Below are 14,152 nucleotides of genomic sequence, written 5' to 3'. Positions count from 1 at the left end.
ATATATACAGGGAGTGCAGAATTATTAGGCAAGTTGTATTTTTGAGGATTAATTTTATTATTGAACAACAACCATGTTCTCAATGAACCCAAAAAACTCATTAATATCAAAGCTGAATAGTTTTGGAAGTAGTTTTTAGTTTGTTTTTAGTTATAGCTATTTTAGGGGGATATCTGTGTGTGCAGGTGACTATTACTGTGCATAATTATTAGGCAACTTAACAAAAAACAAATATATACCCATTTCAATTATTTATTTTTACCAGTGAAACCAATATAACATCTCAACATTCACAAATATACATTTCTGACATTCAAAAACAAAACAAAAACAAATCAGTGACCAATACAGCCACCTTTCTTTGCAAGGACACTCAAAAGCCTGCCATCCATGGATTCTGTCAGTGTTTTGATCTGTTCACCATCAACATTGCGTGCAGCAGCAACCACAGCCTCCCAGACACTGTTCAGAGAGGTGTACTGTTTTCCCTCCTTGTAAATCTCACATTTGATGATGGACCACAGGTTCTCAATGGGGTTCAGATCAGGTGAACAAGGAGGCCATGTCATTAGATTTTCTTCTTTTATACCCTTTCTTGCCAGCCACGCTGTGGAGTACTTGGACGCGTGTGATGGAGCATTGTCCTGCATGAAAATCATGTTTTTCTTGAAGGATGCAGACTTCTTCCTGTACCACTGCTTGAAGAAGGTGTCTTCCAGAAACTGGCAGTAGGACTGGGAGTTGAGCTTGACTCCATCCTCAACCCGATAAGGCCCCACAAGCTCATCTTTGATGATACCAGCCCAAACCAGTACTCCACCTCCACCTCCACCTTGCTGGCGTCTGAGTCGGACTGGAGCTCTCTGCCCTTTACCAATCCAGCCACGGGCCCATCCATCTGGCCCATCAAGACTCACTCTCATTTCATCAGTCCATAAAACCTTAGAAAAATCAGTCTTGAGATATTTCTTGGCTCAGTCTTGACGTTTCAGCTTGTGTGTCTTGTTCAGTGGTGGTCGTCTTTCAGCCTTTCTTACCTTGGCCATGTCTCTGAGTATTGCACACCTTGTGTTTTTGGGCACTCCAGTGATGTTGCAGCTCTTAAATATGGCCAAACTGGTGTCAAGTGGCATCTTGGCAGCTGCACGCTTGACTTTTCTCAGTTCATGGGCAGTTATTTTGCGCCTTGGTTTTTCCACACGCTTCTTGCGACCCTGTTGACTATTTTGAATGAAACGCTTGATTGTTCGATGATCACGCTTCAGAAGCTTTGCAATTTTAAGAGTGCTGCATCCCTCTGCAAGATATCTCACTATTTTTGACTTTTCTGAGCCTGTCAAGTCCTTCTTTTGACCCATTTTGCCAAAGGAAAGGAAGTTGCCTAATAATTATGCACACCTGATATAGGGTGTTGATGTCATTAGACCACACCCCTTCTCATTACAGAGATGCACATCACCTAATATGCTTAATTGGTAGTAGGCTTTCGAGCCTATACAGCTTGGAGTAAGACAACATGCATAAAGAGGATGATGTGGTCAAAATACTCATTTGCCTAATAATTCTGCACTCCCTGTATATATATATATATATATATATATATATATATATATATATATATATATATATATATATATATATATATATATATATATATATATATATAAAATAGTACAAATATTAGAATACCTGGGGACAGGAGGTCCACATGTAAGCTCCAAAAGCGCTACTGATGAGGGATATCTAATATAAAATGGTATAGAGCTAAAAGACTATGCAGCCAGGGGGAACTTCCGGGCAGCGGCCATGACAGGTCGCTAGATTGTTTGCTGCTCCAACTCTTCACATCAATCTGCTTGTAAAACCCTTATTAATGCTCCATCAAGTATTATTTCCTCCCTTAATTTGTACAGCAGAGTGAACCCTATAGCGGGATACTATTATTTTGCCGTTTTGGAGCTCCATTTAATCTACTGGAATAACACACGGGCTGCGGCCTATAACTCAACCCCCGGCAGGGATCCAGCGTGTCCCTGTCGCTATGATACAGTGAGATTCCGCAGAACACTGTAATAACTTTCATCCTTACACAGGAACCATCTACAATTCTCTGATCATTTCAAGAGCTACTTGAAAATAGTGAGTCACCTATTCACTGGTTATAAGCTACAACTTCTTACGGTCGCAATACATATACAGGACACTGCTAATATGGATGCGGTTGCTAGGTGGGAAACTTCTATCACTAAAGCGATTGCCGAATACTTTGAGGAATTGGAGCATGACCTGTCCTTAATCCTATTGGGCCACAAGATCACAGCCAAACTGCCTTTGCAGGACTGTAGCACGGATAACGTTCCTGGACTTTCCAACCAGAGAGGAAGCGGTAATGAGAAACCTGAACTCCTGACAGATGACACCACTTCTACTGCCTCTATCCTGAATCAAACAAGCAACATGCCTGAACAGCCGTGCTGGGCTGTTATAGAATGCACACTGGGTGACTTTGCCGGGAAAATTAACAAAGCTACAACTCTCCTACAGCCTGTTCTAAGTGTATTGAGTCCGGCACCCTCTGCCCTGGCTGTGGCAGCGCCGCACTTAAGCATACCTGGAAAAAACCCTCCAGCAGTGGATGAATGCCTGGACGATGTCCCGACCATGAGCATGATACCTCCGCGAGTCTCCAGGCGGCAGCTGACCGTAACTGAAATGGCAAGTGCAGATATCGCTATATCCCCATGCCTAGCTAATAACCCTCAGTGCATACTGCCCTAATGTTGCCAACGAGATGCGTCTTGAACATCATGAGTGGAAGGCGACATTGGGTGCTCTGAAGATACCTGAACTGGAACCTGCTTATTGTGAGAAGAATCCTGCAACAGAGGCTATGGTCACAGCGGTGATAAGCAGTGCTGTTTTTCATGGCCTCCCTATGGCAAGAGCGAGACCGAGATTCAGGGCTGTGTGGGTCGCATTTCAGGTAACCTTTTGCCAGCCCATTGACTGTACAGATGTACTCTATTTTTGCCGGCCTTTTGATCCTGGAGGCTGTCAGACTCCCCCCCCATACCGTAACTAGCTTTCCACCTAGCTGGGCGTGTGTTGGGGAAGAGAAAGAAAACGCTGTCTCTTTGAACTATGGGCCGCTTGTGGATTGCATTCTATGAACTGATATGCCCCGTTCTCAGTCACTACTGGCAGGTAGAATGCTAAGACAGTGAAATGTAGCGTGTAATGTAACAGTTCTTGGAAATGTTTGTATTGCTTTAGAATGGGGGATCAGTCTGTCTCTCTTAATATTTCCCCTGTTTCTAGTTAGTTTGAATGTTTATGAGACAGTACGCATCTGTTTGTTAGTTTACCATTATTCATTGCGTGACTAGTGCTCATCCCTTCTCAATGAGCTATGCAGTAGCCAATCCCGACTTGCCTAATGTTCAGATGTGTATTTAAAGTTCCCTGTATTAATATATTTGTCCTATGGCTCTTATGTTTTCCCCCCTTTCTGATGCTACTATAATGGAGACCATATTGTTCAAATAGTTCTCAGATAATGTTCAAAGTATATTTAATTTCCCCCATAAGTAGATATAACTCTTTTGTTTTCCCCTTCATTAATACTCCTTGCTAGTTCCCTGGACAGACAATTGTACAAGTATACTAATGTATTTAGCTACCAGGTCTCTGCATCAGATGTTGATGGCAAGTAGTACTCTGCTAGTGAAACAATAGTTACTTCACCCCTTGAAGTGTAAGCTGTGCTGACTCTCATTAGACATGCATCCTTCTTCCTATGCAGCCCTCCCTGTAACTTTATATTGATTAAGGAGAGGTAGTTCCTGGGAGCTATCCTTACAAGCAGCTCAATAGCAGATGGTTCCTGTTTTAGAAACTTCCCATAATTAAGCATCGTTTATTTAAGTTCCTAAACCATATTTTGGGCCCAAGAGTGGCCCACTTTGTTGTTTTCCCTTCTCCCCAGTACCCCTGATATGTCCAACTAATATCATAGGGGGTCCAAGAGTGGCCTCCATATTCTTATAGGGGTAAACTTTATGTTGTTATTTTACTCTTTTCTAATGGGGACTCACCATATTAGAAAACATGAGGTGGACTTTGTATGCTTAGATAATACTTGTTTTTCTTTTGTGACATGACCTTATCTGGAGATTTTGTGGATGTCAATGTTATTTCATTATTCTATTTTTATTTTATTCTTTTTCCAGTATTGATGTAATTTACCCTTGTATTTTCATGTCCTGCAAATTATTGCCTAAATGTCATGTAGTGTCTTTCGCCTCAACAAAAATATTATAAAAAAAAAAAAAGACTATGCAGCCAATCGCCATATAATAGATAAGTCCACAAGACCTTATCAAAATCACAAATACAAAATAGAAGAATTGGAGATGGCGCTTAATCAAAAAGATCATATATACAACCTGATATATAAAATAGAATAAATATTGGACATAGAAGTTGCGGACATAGAAATTATATCCCTTTGTATCATATCATAATCCCAAACGGAACAGAACAGAATTCATGTAAACAATATATGAATCAATATTCTGCAGGTCCCAGTAAATATGTATGTAAACCAGAGAATATATACTTAACGGATGTATCAAACTATTTATTATTTGATGCTAACAAGATATATATACAATTAATACAATCTTTAAAAATGATACAATAGATAAAATTGATAAAAGATGCGTTAATTCATCAATATTACAAAACGTAATCAGAAAAAATCGGTGCAAATGAAGTCCTTTAATCTTGATAACTTGTGCCAGAAATGGGGATATAAGCTCTCTCCCCTATCAGATGTGCACTTACTTGGTTTAACCTCAATCACATATGAGGTAAGTATTTATGGATAGTAGATTAGGTGGTTTTGATCTTCAGATCACACAGCAGGTAGAAACTCCCGGTATTTCCCTCAATTCAGTCTCCCTCCGTTCAAGTGTAAAGCGATATGGCCACAGATATGGAGAGAAAACACAAAACCCTCTGTGGCCATATCGCTTTACACTTGAACAGAGGGAGACTGAATTATATGCTTATATGCCAATTTCTGGCACAAGTTATCGAGATTAAAGGACTTCATTTGCACCATTTTTTTCTGATTACGTTTTGTAATATTGATGAATTAACGCATCTTTTATCAATTTTATCTATTGTATCATTTTTAAAGATTGTATTAATTGTATATATATCTTGTTAGGATCAAATTATAAATAGTTTGATACATCCGTTAAGTATATATTCTCTGGTTTACATACATATTTACTGGGACCTGCAGAATATTGATTCATATATTGTTTACATGAATTCTGTTCTGTTCCGTTTGGGATTATGATATAATACAAAGGGATATAATTTCTATGTCCGCAACTTCTATGTCCAATATTTATTCTATTTGATATATCAGGTTGTATATATGATCTTTTCGATTAAGCGCCATCTCCAATTCTTCTGTTATATATATATATATATATATATATATATATATATATATATATATATATATATATATATATATATATATACACACACATACACACACATATATATATTTAAATATAAATACACTCAAAACACACACACAAACACATGAACACAAACAGATACATACACATGCACACACATATACATGCACACATATACACATACACACACAATCACATGCACACACACATAAACAGGGTATTGATGCAAAGCCTAACACACACCCCTAACAAATACTATAATAATATATGGAAACAAAATTACCACAGCAATCTGATTGCTTACTGTGCAGAACTTTCTTTTCCCCAGTTGTTTTTAATGGCCACAAGTTAAAGGGCCATGATACCCAAATGTTTAAACACTTGAAAGCGATGCAGCATAGCTGTAAAAAGCTGACTAGAAAATATCACCTGAACATCTCTATGTAAAAAAGAAAGATAATTTACCTCAAAATGTCCTCAGTATTCAAACCCCACTGCAAAGGACTTTAAACAGCAAACCAGTATGCCTGTCCCGGGACAGACAAGGGATAGAGCTTTGTGCATCCTATTCAGTTTAAGGAAGTTTACTATGAAATCTCATGAGAGTTAAGTGAAATCTCATGAGATCACAGTAAAAGCATTCATGACCTCAGCACTGCTGATGCCGATTGGCTGCTGCTCATTTCTTCTTTTTTTTAAAAAATTTTTTTTACCTGCAGCTGGACAGCAGCTGAGTATAACTTTTTACACAGAGCTTACTCTGCTGAGCTGAGGAAATTGTGAGGCAAAACATCTTCCTTTTACATAGAGATGCTCAGGTGATATTTTCCTGTCAGCTTTTTACAGTTATACTGCATCCGTTTCAAGTGATTTAGTATATGAGTATTATGTCCCTTTAAGCAACCTCTAGAGGTGATTAGAAAAACCGCCGCCCCATAAAAAAGCTGCTTTGAAACCTGATAAAAGGACGGGCCTAGCAGCAGTGGAGACTCCTAAAACCCCTGTAGACAGACAGACTGATGATAGATGATAGATAGATAGAATGGGCCTGCAGCCTGAACTAATGAAGGTCCCCCCCCCCCCTGCATTAGGATTATACACATTATGCACACTCACTCCTATGTATAGATTGACTTCTAAGGGCTCCCCCTTTGCTTGAGCCCTAATGTCACAGTACCTGCTGCATCAATGGTAGTTGCCCGTTTACTCGTTTTTGCCTGATTTGAGTGAAAAACAGGATTACTGTTGTCTTTTTTTTAATTATTATTTTGTACTTTTTATTTAGTAATAAAGATGAATTTATTATAAAGATAATGAATATCAAGATCCATTTTTTTTCATTTTGAACTAAATGTTATAGTTTAATTATCTTGTGTTTATTTTCGATCCCCTAGTATATATTATGTTTAATTTAATCATTTTAATTATGTTATTTCCTTTTGGCTTGAGAAGTTTAACTTTTTTGACCAGGACTGAAAAAAAAATAGTTTTAAGCAATCTTTTTTTGTTAATTGTATCACTAGCATGTGGTTATGCTTGGAATTATAGGAACACATAACTATAAAGCGTCCGTATATCAAATGCTATGTTTTTTTAATTGAAAAAAAAAACAGCTGGAAATGTAATGTATGGCCTAATTAAAAACCCCTTTCTTTTATGTAGAAATAAACACGTAAACAGTGTTATTTCATTTTAAATTAAAAAAAAATCACTTGTAATTCTAATTCTTTAAAATGTAATGTAAAAATGTAAAATTGTCCAATAAGTGTCTTACAAATAATTATTATTATCTCACTCTATAGCGTCACACAGCTCAGTCTGGCTAATGTGCCAATTAAAAGGAAATGTAGTTTAAACAAAAAGAATGAAAATGTGGGGGGGGGGGGTTTCATAATAAAATGAGAAAGCATCAAGAACAAAATGTTCTTATGTCATCCTGTGCATTTTCTTCTTTACAGTGATTTTTTGTGTTCAGCTGTGTGATATGTTTAAGCTAGCAATATATTTTCTTGAAAACTCTTTTTGATATTGTTTCACCTATAGTCACTTTTAAACTGTTTTACAAACAGAGCCATGTGAGATACAGGGGCCTATCTATCAAGCTCCGAATAGAGCTTGACACCCCGTGTTTCAATCCGATCGAGTACGATCGGGTTGATTGACACCCCCTGCTGGACGCCGCGAGTCTGCAGGAGGCGGCGTTGCACCAGCAGCTCACAAGAGCTGCTGGTGCAATGCTGAATACGGAGAGCATATTGCTCTCTGCATTCAGCGATGTCTGTCAGACCTGATCCGCACTGTCGGATCAGGTCCGACAGACATATGATAAATAGGCCTCACAGAGTCTTTAAACTGCTTAAAGGGACACTAAACCCATTTTTTTTCTTTCATAATTCAGATAGAGCATGCAATTTTAAGAAACTTTCTAAATTACTCCCATTATCAATTTTTCTTTGTTCTCTTGCTATCTTTATTTAAAAAGCAGGAATGTGATGCATAGGGACTGGCCCATTTTTGGTTGAGAACCTGGGTTATGCTTGCTTATTAGTGGCTAAATTTCAGCCACCAATAAGGAAGTGCTATCCAGGGTGCTGAACCTAAAATGGGCTGACTGCTAAGATTTACATTCCTGCTTTTTAAATAAAGATAACAAGAGAACTAAGAAAAATTGATAAAAGGAGTAAAGAAAGAAAGTTTCTTAAAATTGCATGCTCTATCTGAATCATGAAAGAAAAAAATGTGGGTTTAGTATCCCTTTAATGTGGGTATGTTTCAATGGAATTTTCTTGTAATGTTGAACTTTATGACACTAAAATCACAAGTAAGTGCATGAAATTTGTCACACGAACTGTAAACATGGTAATTTGTCTAATTAAGAACCAATCAGGATCATTAGGGATAAAACCAATTTGCACTGCAGAGAAAGCTGTATTCTGAACTGAACCGTCATGTATTTCCATCTTCTTTTTTGCAAATAACTTACGGCCAGATTACGAGTTTTGCGTTATGAAGGGCTCGGTAATAACTTGCAAGTTATTTCCACCACTCACCTTTAATAGTGCTGCTATTACAGGTTTGCAAAAACCCGGCGTTAGCAAGCAATATGGCAGCGTTGAGCTCCATACCGCACACAAATACCAGCGCTGCTTTGAGATGGTTTTACGTGCTTGTGAACAATTTCCCCATAGACATCAATGGGTAGAGCCGGCTAAAAAAAAAAAAAAAAACACCTGCAATAAAGGAGTGTAAAGTTCTGTAACGCAGCCCAAATGATTCCTATGGGGAAAGAAAATGTATGTTTATACCCTAACACCCTAACATAAACCCAGAGTCTAAACACCCCTAATCTTCTGCCCCCGACTTCGTCGACACCTACATTACTCTTATTAACCCCTAATCTGCTGCCCCCAATGTCATCGCCACCTACATAAATTTATTAACCCCTAATCTGCCGCCCCCAACCTCGCTGCTGCCATTATACTAAAGTTTATTAACCCCTAAACCCCTGGCCTCCCACATCACTAACACTAAATAAATATAGTAACCCCTAAACCTAAGTCTAACCCTAACCCTAACACCCCTAACTTTAATATAATTAAAATAAATCTAAATAAAAATTACTATCATTAACTAAATAATTGCTATTTAAAACTAAATACTTACCTATAAAATAAACCCTAAGCTTGCTACAATATAACTAATAGTTACATTGTAGCTATCTTAGGTTTTATTTTAATTTCACAGCTAAGTTTGTATTTATTTTAACTAGGTAGACTAGTTAGTAAATATTTATTAACTATTTACTAACTATCTAGTTAAAATAAATACAAATTTACCTGTAAAAAAAACCTAACCTGCCTCACACTAACACCTAACATTACACTAAAATTAAATAAATTACATTAATTAAATACAGTTAACTAAATTACAAAAAATAAACACTAAATTACACAAAATAAAAAATAAATCATCAAATATTTAAACTAATTACACCTAATCTAATAGCCCTATCAAAATAAAAAAGCCCCCCCAAAATAAAAAAAACCCTAGCCTAAACTAAACTGCCAATAGCCCTTAAAAGGGCCTTTTGCAGGGCATTGCCCCAAAGAAATGAGCTCTTTTACCTGTAAAAAAAAAATACAAACAACCCTCCAACAGTAAAACCCACTACCCACACAACGAAAGCCACCAAATAAAATCTTATCTAAAAAACCTAAGCTCCCCATTGCCCTAAAAAGGGCATTTAGCTCTTTTTCTGTGCCCAAACCCTTATCTAAAAATAAAACCCACTCAATAAACCCTTAATAAAACCTAACACTAACCCCCAAAGATCCACTTACAGTTTTTGAAGGCCGGACATCCATCCTCATCAAGCCGGGAGAAGTCTTCATCCAAGCGGGCAGAAGTCCTCAACGAAACCAGGAGAAGTCTTCATCCAAGCGGCAAGAAGTCGTCCTCCAGGCGGGCAGAAGTCTTCATCCAGACAGCATCTTCTATCTTCATCCTTTCTACACGGAGCGGCTCCATTTTCAAGACATCCGGCGTGGAGCATCCTCTTCTTTCGATTTCTCTTGAGGAATGAAGGTTCCTTTAAATGATGTCATCCAAGATGGCGTCCCTCTAATTCCGATTGGCTGATAGAAATCTATCAGCCAATCGGAATTAAAGGGTACAAAATCCTATTGGCTGATACAATCAGAAGAGCTGATTTCTTTGGGGCAATGCCCCGCAAAAGGCCCTTTTAAGGGCTATTGGCAGTAAAGTGTAGGCTAGGGTTTTTTTTATTTTAGGGGGGCTATTTTATTTTGATAGGGCTATTAGATTAGGTGTAATTAGTTTAAATATTTGATAATTTCTTTTTTATTTTGTGTAATTTAGTGGGGGGGGGGTTAATTTAGTTAATTGTATTTAATTAATGTAATTTATTTAATTTTAGTGTAATGTTAGGTGTTAGCATAACTTAGGCTAGGTTTTATTTTAGAGGTAAGTTTGTATTTATTTTAACTAGGTAGCTAGTAAATAGTTAATAAATATTTACTAACCTTTCTACCTAGTTAAAATAAATACAAACTTAGCTGTGAAATAAAAATAAAACCTAAGATAGCTACAATGTAACTATTAGTTATATTGTAGCTAGCTTAGGGTTTACTTTACAGGTAAGTATTTAGTCTAAAATATGTATTATTTAGGTAATAATAGTAGGTTTTATTTATATTTATTTTAATTATATTAAAGTTAGGGGTGTTAGGGTTAGGGTTAGACTTAGGGTTAGAGGTTAATATATTTATTTAGTGCTAGTGATGAGGGAGGCCAGAGGTTTAGGGGTTAATAACTTTAGTGGCGGCGACATTGGGGGCAGCAGATTAGGGGTTAATAATATTTAACTAGTGTTTACGATGGGGGAGTGCGGTGGTTTAGGGTTAATATGTTTATTATAGTGTCAGCGATGTCCGGAGCGGCAGATTAGGGTTTAATTTATTTATTTTAGTGTTTGCGATGGAGGGAGGGCCTCTGTTTACGGGTTAATAGGTAGTTTATAGGTAGTTAATAGGTAGTTTATAGGTGTTAGTGTACTTTGTAGCACTTTAGTTATGAGTTTTATGTTACAGCTTTGTAGCGTAAAATCCATAACTACTGACTTTCAGTTTACGGTACGTACGGATCTTGTAGTTATGGGCTGTACCGCTGACTTTTTGGCAAACTCGTAATACCGGCGCTGTGGAAGTCCCATTGAAAAAGGACTTTTTAAAAAGTGCGGTAGTTACGCTGCGCGACGGCCAAAAAAGTAGCCGTAGTGAAAAAGAGCCATAACGCTGCTTTTTCACTCATAACGCAAAACTCGTAATCTAGCTGACTGTAGACAAATGGAATATAAAATTCACATTTCACAGCTGCCAAAGTCTTAAATCACATCTTTCTGACGCACAAATGTAATTTTTTTAGTTCAGTCTCCATTTGACATTCTCTAATTTCTTCCGTACAGCTTATGGCTGGGATCATATGTAAATTTAATTGCTGACACATACCAAGGCTGGATAGTGATGATGAATAACTGCTACACCACACATTGGTACCCTCAGTCTAGTTACTTAAAGAGACACTCAAGTCAAAATTAATCTTTCATGATTCAGATAAAGGATGCCATTTTAAACAAATTTCCAATTTACTACCATTAACAAAATTTGCACAGTCTTTTTATATTTACACTTTGAGTCACCAGCTCCTACTAAGCATGTGCAAGAATTCATAGAATATATGTATATGAATTTGTCATTGGCTGATTGCTGTCACATGATACAGGAGAAGTGGAAATAGACATAACTGTGAAATGTGTCAGAAAAAAAATCTAGATTAATAGACAAGGCCTGGGTATTGACGCTCTGGTGGGAGTCACATTTAAAATGATTTTATATGGCCTATTTAACACCAAACAGCCTAACCAGATGGTACAAATCAAACATTTATTGTTCAAGATGCAGGACTCCTTCTGGGAATGCCCTAAAATTGTGCAATTCTGGGGAAAAATGAATTACTGATATATTCAGTACTAGCACTAGACTTCTCCATTCTAGTACAGGATGCGTTCTTGCTCGCCAAGTTCCAGGGCACATATAAAAACTTCCCGTTAATCAATACAGTAATCTTCCTCGCACGTAACCTCATACTTAGAACCTGGAAAAATCAAGCGGCTCCAAAGTATTCAATATTCAAACAGGCTGTGATTTCACAATGCTCGGCTGATCAATGTAGACTACAGAACCTGACTGATTCACAACTAGCTATATATTTTAAAAAAATGGACTGGATTTATTTGTACTCTCCCTGAGGAAGCGCAAATTCAGTTAGTGAGACCACTAATAAACTCTGGCTATGTCCAAACAAATATTTGTGCGGGACACTTACCTAGTAGTTGGGTAGGATCATAAGGGCTATGATTCCTCCAATTAGGATACTCACTTTGACTTCTTCAACTCCATAACTTAAAATCTCTTCCCCCACCCTAGTCCTAGTCCTTCTCTCATCCCCCTTTTTATTTTCTCTTTTGCGCCCCTCAATTCTTTTTTTGAGTCCCATCCCTACTATGGAATAATATGTAGGGAATTGTTTACTTTCAACAAGAAAATCCCAACAGTATACAAGATACAAGATGTTTAATACAGGTTGTTTTTTATATGTACTACTATTACCTTTGTTTGAGAACATATTTATTTATGATTACTCTGCCTTTTTGACATCCTGCGTGACGCTAACTATATGATTGATATGCTGTACCCCCTGTTGATGTTAAATAAATATAAAGAAAAAAAATCTACTGCTCATTTCAGACTAAGGGGGCGATTTATGAAGCTGAGGCTCCCTGTCCGCCGCAGCTCGCCTCTGGTGGGCTGAATTCCCCTGGCGGTATTTAACATTGCACACGAGCGCTATTTTGCTCTTGTGTGCAATCCCTACCCGCACACAGCCAATCACGCGCAGCCAGGATATCGCACTATACTGGGGAGATTGAAAATCACCACTTTAGAGGTGGCGAAAGGTTAGGAAAGCAGCAGTCTGATGACTGCTGCTTGTTAAATATGGCATGCAGGTTCTCTTGCAGTCGTATGGGGTCATATGGGGTCGAAAAATCGATCTCTATGAGCTATTTCATTGTCTTTTTATCATGCATATCTAATATTTACAAGTCCTTTAACAGTGCATGGTGCAGCATAAAAGTAAGTAAGAATTTTATTTCAGTGGTACCATTTGCTTTAAGAAATTGATCTTTTGAGCCTGATGAACTTATTTATACATGTGACATTTTAAAGGGATACGATTTTGTTTGTGGATGCTGCAATATTTACATGTAAAAATAGGTATTTTTTATATAATGGATATGTAAGCCAGGACCTAACATATAATACATATTCACTTTCCTCTTAATCTTCCCTCTTCTGTCACATCCTTTAAGACTCATTATAGTGAAAAAAATGTATTCACTAATTTGCAGGAGCGTGCAGTTTCAACAATAGTGGCCCTGCAACTCTGTGTTTAAAGTGTCAGTTTAGTCACAATTAATGATTCAGAAAGGTCATGCAATTTTAAACAACTTTCTAAATTCATCATAAAATTTGCTTTGTTCTCTTGGTATTCTTTGTTGAAAGCTAAACCTAGGTAGGCTCATATGCTAATTTCTAAGCCCATTTTGACATTTTTTCACAGCTTGACAGCGCTTGTCCGTGTGTGCCATATAGATAACATTGTGCTCACTCCTGTGGAATAATTTATGAGTCAGCACTGATTGGCTAAAATGCAAGTCTCTCAAAAGAACTGAGATAAGGGGGCAGTCTGCAGAGGCTTAGATACAAGGTAATCACAGAGGTAAAAAGTATATTAATATAACAGTGTTGGTTAAGGAAAACTGGGGAATGGGTAATAAAGAAATTATCTATCTATTTAAACAATAACATTTTCAAAGTGGTTAAATACATAGTTCAAAGAACAGCACAGGAGCTGGAGAGAATTGCTGATTCATAGCGTAAACTGCCATAGACCCAATCAGCAGTGGCAGTCACACATCATAGCTGTGTTGTGCAACTACCTGCTAATTGGCAAAGTGGCAGTTTTCACTTGGGACCAGCAGTTCTCTGCAACTCCTAAACAGTATCTTCATTTTG

At 37.5% G+C, this 14,152-nt stretch overlaps 1 protein-coding gene and 1 long non-coding RNA gene across 3 annotated transcripts in view; one reads left to right on the top strand and one right to left on the bottom strand.

The window, feature by feature from the left end:
* Positions 1 to 13,817, top strand: part of LOC128650069 (uncharacterized) — a 63,728-nt gene extending 49,911 nt beyond the window's left edge. Inside the window, exon 3 of the long non-coding RNA XR_008400723.1 lies at positions 13,698 to 13,817. This is a non-coding gene — a long non-coding RNA (uncharacterized LOC128650069). The remainder of the gene's footprint in view (positions 1 to 13,697) is intronic.
* FHIP1A (FHF complex subunit HOOK interacting protein 1A) overlaps positions 1 to 14,152 on the bottom strand; it is a 477,992-nt gene that overhangs the window by 337,217 nt on the left and 126,623 nt on the right. The gene's annotated exons all lie outside the window — the stretch shown is intronic.

Source organism: Bombina bombina, chromosome 2, assembly GCF_027579735.1.
Source record: "Bombina bombina isolate aBomBom1 chromosome 2, aBomBom1.pri, whole genome shotgun sequence".
In the NCBI taxonomy this organism is placed as follows: domain Eukaryota; kingdom Metazoa; phylum Chordata; class Amphibia; order Anura; family Bombinatoridae; genus Bombina; species Bombina bombina.
Note: the sequence above shows the minus strand (reverse complement) of the source record. Positions and strands in the feature narration are given on the sequence as shown.